This window comes from Ursus maritimus, assembly GCF_017311325.1.
Source record: "Ursus maritimus isolate PB19 chromosome X unlocalized genomic scaffold, ASM1731132v1 scaffold_X1, whole genome shotgun sequence".
Classification (NCBI taxonomy): Eukaryota; Metazoa; Chordata; class Mammalia; order Carnivora; family Ursidae; genus Ursus; species Ursus maritimus.
In genome coordinates, this window is record NW_024423319.1 from 45,202,061 (window position 1) to 45,208,407 (window position 6,347).

At 39.9% G+C, this 6,347-nt stretch overlaps 1 long non-coding RNA gene across 2 annotated transcripts in view; it reads right to left on the minus strand.

Annotated features, from left to right (window-relative positions):
* Window positions 1–5,388: 5,388 nt before the first annotated feature.
* Window positions 5,389–6,347, minus strand: part of LOC103674977 — a 12,208-nt gene continuing 11,249 nt past the window's right edge. For both annotated transcript variants that reach the window (XR_571757.2, XR_571758.2), the window contains exon 4: window positions 5,389–5,537. This is a non-coding gene — a long non-coding RNA (uncharacterized LOC103674977). The remainder of the gene's footprint in view (window positions 5,538–6,347) is intronic.

Genomic DNA, 6,347 nt, shown 5'->3' on the forward strand with positions numbered 1-6,347 from the left:
ATCAGGATCCAACAGTACATTAAAAGGATTATCCAACAAGACCAAGTGGGATTTATCTCTGGAATGCAAGAGTGGTTCAACATTCGCAAATCAATCAGTGTGATAGATCATATGAACAAGAAAAGAGTCAAGAACCATATCCTCTCAATTGATGCAGAAAAAGCATTTGACAAAATACAGCATCCTTTCCCGATTGAAACCCTTCAGAGTGTAGGGATAGAGGGCACATTCCTCAATCTCATAAAAACCATCTATGAAAAGCCTACAGCAAATATCATTCTCAACAGGGAAAAGCTGGAAGCCTTTCCCTTAAGATCAGGAACACGACAAGGATGCCCACTCTCGCCATTATTATTCAACATAGTACTAAAAGTCCTTGCAACAGCAATCAGACAACTAAAAGGGATAAAAGGTATCCAAATCTGCAAAGAAGAAGTCAAACTGTCTCTCTTTGTAGATGACATGATGATACTCTATATGGAAATCCAAAGCGACTCCACCCCCCAATTACTAGAACTTATAGAGCAATTCAGTAGTGTGTTGGGATACAAAATCAATGCTCAGAAATCAGTTGTGTTTCTCTACACAAAAAATGAGACTGAAGAAAGAGAAATTAGGGAATCGATTCCATTTACAATAGCACCAAAAATCATACGTTATCTTGGAATTAACTTAACCAGAGACATAAAGGATCTATATTCTAGAAACTATAAATCACTCTTGAAAGACATTGAAGAAGACACAAAAAAATGGAAAAATATTCCATGCTCATGGATCGGAAGAAGAAACATAGTTAAAATGTCTATGCTACCCAGAGCAATCTACACTTTCAAAGCTATCCCGATCAAAATACCAATGACGTTTTTCAAAGAACTGGAACAAACAGCGCTTAAATTTGTGTGGGACCAGAAAAGGCCCCAAATCAACAAAGAATTGTTGGAAAGGAAAAACAAAGCTGGGGGCATCACGGTGTTGGATTTCAAGCTATACTACAAGGCTGTGATCACAAAGACAGCATGGTACTGGCACAAAAACAGATACGTAGACCAATGGAACAGAATAGAAAACCCAGAAATGGACCCTCGGCTCTTTGGGCAACTAATCTTTGACAAAGCAGGAAAAAACATGCAGTCAAAAAAGACTGTCTCTTCAATAAATGGTGCTGGGAAAATTGGACAGCTATATGCAAAAGAATGAAACTTGTCCACTCTCTCACATCATACACAAAGATGAACTCCAAATGGATGAACGACCTCGATGTGAGACAGGAATCCATCAAAATCCTAGAGGAGAACATACGCTGCAACCTCTTTGACATCGGCCACAGCATCGTTTTTCATGACACATCTCCAAAGGCAAGAGAAACAAAGAAAAAATGAACTTGTGGGACCTCATCAAGATAAAAAACTTCTGCACAGCCAAGGAAACAGTCAAAAAAACTAAGAGGCAGCCCACAGAATGGGAGAAGATATTTGCAAATGACACTACAGATAAAAGACTGGTATCCAAGATCTACAAAGAACTTCTCAAACTCAATACGTGAGAAACAAATAATCAAATCATAAAATGGGCAGAAGATATGAACAGACACTTTTCCAAGGAAGACACAGAAATGGCTAACAGACACGAAAAAATGTTCAACATCGTTAGCCATCAGGGAAATTCAAATCAAAACTACATTGAGATACCACCTTACGCCAGTTAGAATGGCAAACATTGACAAGGCAAGAAACAACAAATGTTGGAGAGGATGTGGAGAAAGGGGATCCCTCTTTTTTTTTTTTTAAAGATTTTATTTATTTATTTGACAGAGATAGAGACAGCCAGCAAGAGAGGGAACACAAGCAGGGGGAGTGGGAGAGGAAGAAGCAGGCTCATAGCAGAAGAGCCTGATGTGGGGCTCGATCCCAGATCGCCGGGATCACGCCCTGAGCCGAAGGCAGACGCTTAACCGCTGTGCCACCCAGGCGCCCCAGAAAGGGGATCCCTCTTACACAGTTGGTGGGAATGCAAGTTGGTACAGCCACTTTGGAAAACACTGTGGAGGTCCCTTAAAAAGTTAAAAATAGAGCTACTGGGTATTTACCCCAAACATACAGACATAGTGAAGAGAAGGGCCATATGCACCCCAATGTTCATAGCAGCATTGTCCACAATAGCTAAATTGTGGAAGGAGTCGAGATGCCCTTCAACAGATGACTGGATTAAGGACATGTGGTCCATATATACAATGGAATATTACTCAGCCATCAGAAAGAACGATTATCCAACATTTGCAGGAACATGGATGGGACTGGAGGAGATTATGCTAAGTGAAATAAGTGAAGCAGAGAAAGACAATTATCATATGGTTTCAGTCATTTATGGAACATAAGAAATAGCAGGAAGATCGGTAGGAGAAGGAAGGGAAGAATGAAGGGGGGGGTATACAGAAGGGGGAATGAACCATGAGAGACTATGGGCTCTGGGAAACAAACTGAGGGCTTCAGAGGGGAGGGGAGGGATTGGAATGGGCCGGTGATGGGTATTAAAGAGGGCACGTAGTTTCCCTGAGTAGGGGAAAACTAAGGGATTATAAGGAGCCCTGTAACTCATACCTCCATCCTCTTGCATAGCACTAATGGGCTCCTACCTGCTGCTGACCAAACCTCACAGAGAGGGAAGGGCAAGGCAATCCTTGTGTGGTTTTAGTATTGGTTTTTCTCATGGGCAGAAATTTAGAGGTTTTGCTTTCTTCATTTTCCCTTCACTACATCAGAGTGGTAAATTGCTTTATTTTTAAATATTTTATTTTTAAGTAATCTCTACACCCAATGTGGGGCTCAAACCCACAACCCCAAGATGAAGAGTCACATGCTTCACTGACTGAGCCAGCCAGGCATCCCCAGAGTAGTAAATTTCTGAACTGATTTTGAGTCAGCATTATTTCTAGCAGGGTGGTTCCTTCCATTTAATCATCTGAGAGGTCCATCTGAAGTATCACAGAGTTTCTGCTTCATGTAAGACCTCCTCTGCTCTCTTGGTCTCCTCTGGGGGACCTGGACCCAGATCCACAAGAGACAAAGTAGAGTGCTAGAGACCAAGTTCTCAAAAATAAACACAGTACGAGGGCCACCAAACCAAACATCTAACTCTCCTGATTTAGTGAAATGGTTTTCATAGATTTACCACATGATGTTCACCTCCCCTCAGTGTTCCTCTTAAATAATCTTTGAGGAAATAGCATTCTTACACATTGCTTGAGGTAACAATAAATGGTACAAAACCTGTGGAGGGGTTTGATACTACTTAATAAAATTACATATGTATTTACTCTTGAAATCTTCTAAGAATCTATTCCAAAAGTACCATGCAAAAAGATATGAGCACAAAGCCATCCTGGAAGAAAAATTTCATTACAGCAAAAGACTAGAAACAAGACAGATGTCTACCATAGGGGACTGGTTAAATAATATAAAGTATATCTATACCCTAGAGTACTATGCAGGCATAAAACATGAGGACTTCCTCTCTGTACTGCTATGGAATGACCTCCGTGATGTTTTAAGTGAAAAATAAAAGGTGCATAAAAATGTGTAGCATTGTTGCTGTCCAATATAGTAGCCACTAGCTACATGTGGCTATTTAAATTTAATAAATGATATACGTTTATTTATTTTAAATAAATGTAATTATTTAATAAACTAAACATAAATAAAATTATAAACTCAGTTCCTCAGCAGCACTCACAGCTTAATACCCACAGGTAGCTAGTTGGTCAGTGCAGATACAGAACATTTCCATCAATGCAGAAATTTCTATTGGACAGTAATGGTGTGGAACGTGCCACCCTTGGTGTATCCACTCTGGAAAACAGTATGGAGGTTCCTCCAAAAAGTTAAAAATAGGGGTGCCTGGGTGGCTCAGTTGTTAAGCGTCTGCCTTCGGCCCAGGGCGTGATCCCAGGATCCTGGGATCGAGCCCCGCATCGGGCTCCCTGCTCCAGTGGGAGCCTACTTCTTCCTCTCCCACTCCCCCTACTTATGTTCCCTCTCTCATTGGCTGTCTCTCTCTGTGCCAAATAAATAAATAAAATCTTTAAAATAAAGTTAAAAATAGAGCTACCCTATGACCCAGCAATTGCACTATTAGGTATTTACCCAAAGGATACAAACATAGTGATCTAAAGGGGCACCTGCACCCCAATCTTTATAGCAACAATGTCCAAAATAGCCAAGCTATGGAAAGACCCCAGATGTCCATCGACAGATGAATGGAAAAAGAAGATGTGAAATGTGATCATATATATATATATATATATATGCACGATGGAATACTACTCAGCCATCAGAAAAATAAAATCTTGCCATCTGCAACAATGTGGATGGAACTAAAGGGTATTATGCTAAGTGATATAAGTCAATCAGAGAAAAACAATTATCATATGATGTCACTCATATGTGGAATTTAAGAAACAAAACAGGATTGTAGGGGAAGAGAGAAAAAAATAAAACAAGACGAAATTGCGGAGGGAGACAAACCATAAGAGACTCTTAATCACAGGATACAAACTGAAGGTTGCTAGTGGGGAGGGGGGTGGAGGATGGGGTAACTGGCTGATGAACATTAAGGAGGGCATGTGATACAATAAGCACTAGGTGTTATATAAGATGGATGAATCACTGACCTCTACCTCTGAAACCGAGAATACATTATATGTTAATTAATTGCTTTTAAATTAAATATAAAAGAATATACCACCTTTTAATTGTGAGTGGGGGAGGAAATTAATATACATATTATATTTGCTTATATTTTTAAAAACTGGAAGGTTAAAACAAAAACTGATCATAGTGGTCATAAGGGGCTGGAGAAGCAGCTCGGGGTGGAAGGAGATGATGTATACTATCATAAAAATCACAATACATACTTATTGGCTCTGTGCACTGAAAAGAACTAGTGGCTGATTCTTGGCGGGTAGGGACTGTACCAGATGAATCTGGACTGAACTCTCATACCAGATAGCATGTGAAAGACAAAAATCAGGGCGCCTGGGTGGCTCAGTCGTTAAGCGTCTGCCTTTGGCTCAGGGCATGATCCCGGCGTTCTGGGATCGAGCCCCACATCAGGCTCCTCCGCTGGGAGCCTGCTTCTTCCTCTCCCACTCCCCCTGCTTGTGTTCCCTCTCTCACTGGCTGTCTCTATCTCTGTCGAATAAATAAATAAAATCTTAAAAAAAAATCAACCCACAGAGGCTTCCACAGGCCTAAGATAAAACAATTTGACACCCAATAAGATAATGAACACGAGGAACCAGAACACATCAAATATACAAACATCTCTGAATCATGATGACATTCTAAAAGAAAAGCAAAACCCAAACAAAACAAACTCACTGCTCACCTTTGGAGGATCCTAGGGAAACAACTGATTGGTTTGAAAAGTGGACATACTACAAAAGAATTTAACATTCATCCTTCCCATCCTGTGTGTGCCATACTTCAGGAAGCCCAAAATTTGATAGGACAGGGGAGTTCCCTTTACAGAAAACTTTCAGCCTATAAATGTGGAAGAAATGATAGAATTAGAACATCATCATTTTTTCAACTTTTAATGGAATGCAGATCTAAGTAATGGTCTTCAGAGGCTGCAAAAACTTCAGGTGAAAAGCATATGAGAAATTTTATAATGGATTTTATAACAACACCTGAACCTAGTGATCAATTTCCACATAGGAGAGACGATCGGACGCGTTGACCTCCTGGTATAACACTATAGGAAGTGTGTGGACCGCCGTATATGAGGTACTCCTGCCAAAAAGCTGAATTAAATCAAGCCTTTAAGTCTAATAGCCAATTTAAAGGAAATAGGAAGGATCAGAGGAACATAAAGCACAACACAACAGGGATACAATCAGCAAAATCTAGAATGAAAACTCCAGCAGTCAAAGGTCCATACCTTAAGCAAATAAAATCAAAATTTAAATAAAAAGAAAGGATTAACGTATGATTTTTGGTGCTATTGTAAATGGGATGGATTCCCTAATTTCTCTTTCTTCAGTCTCATTGTTTGTGTAGAGAAATGCAACTGATTTCTGAGCATTGATTTTGTATCCTGCCACATTACTGAATTGCTCTATAACTTCTAGTAGTTTGGGGGTGGATTCTTTTGGGTTTTCCATATAGAGTATAGAAGTATAGAAGTCAAACTGACTTTTTTGTTGCTGATTTGGATACCTTTTATCCCTTTTAGTTGTCTGATTGCTGTAGCAAGGACTTCTAGTACTATGTTGAATAATATTGGTGGGAGTGGGCATCCTTGTCGTGTTCCTGATCTTAAGGGAAAGGCTTCCAGCTTTTTCCCATTGA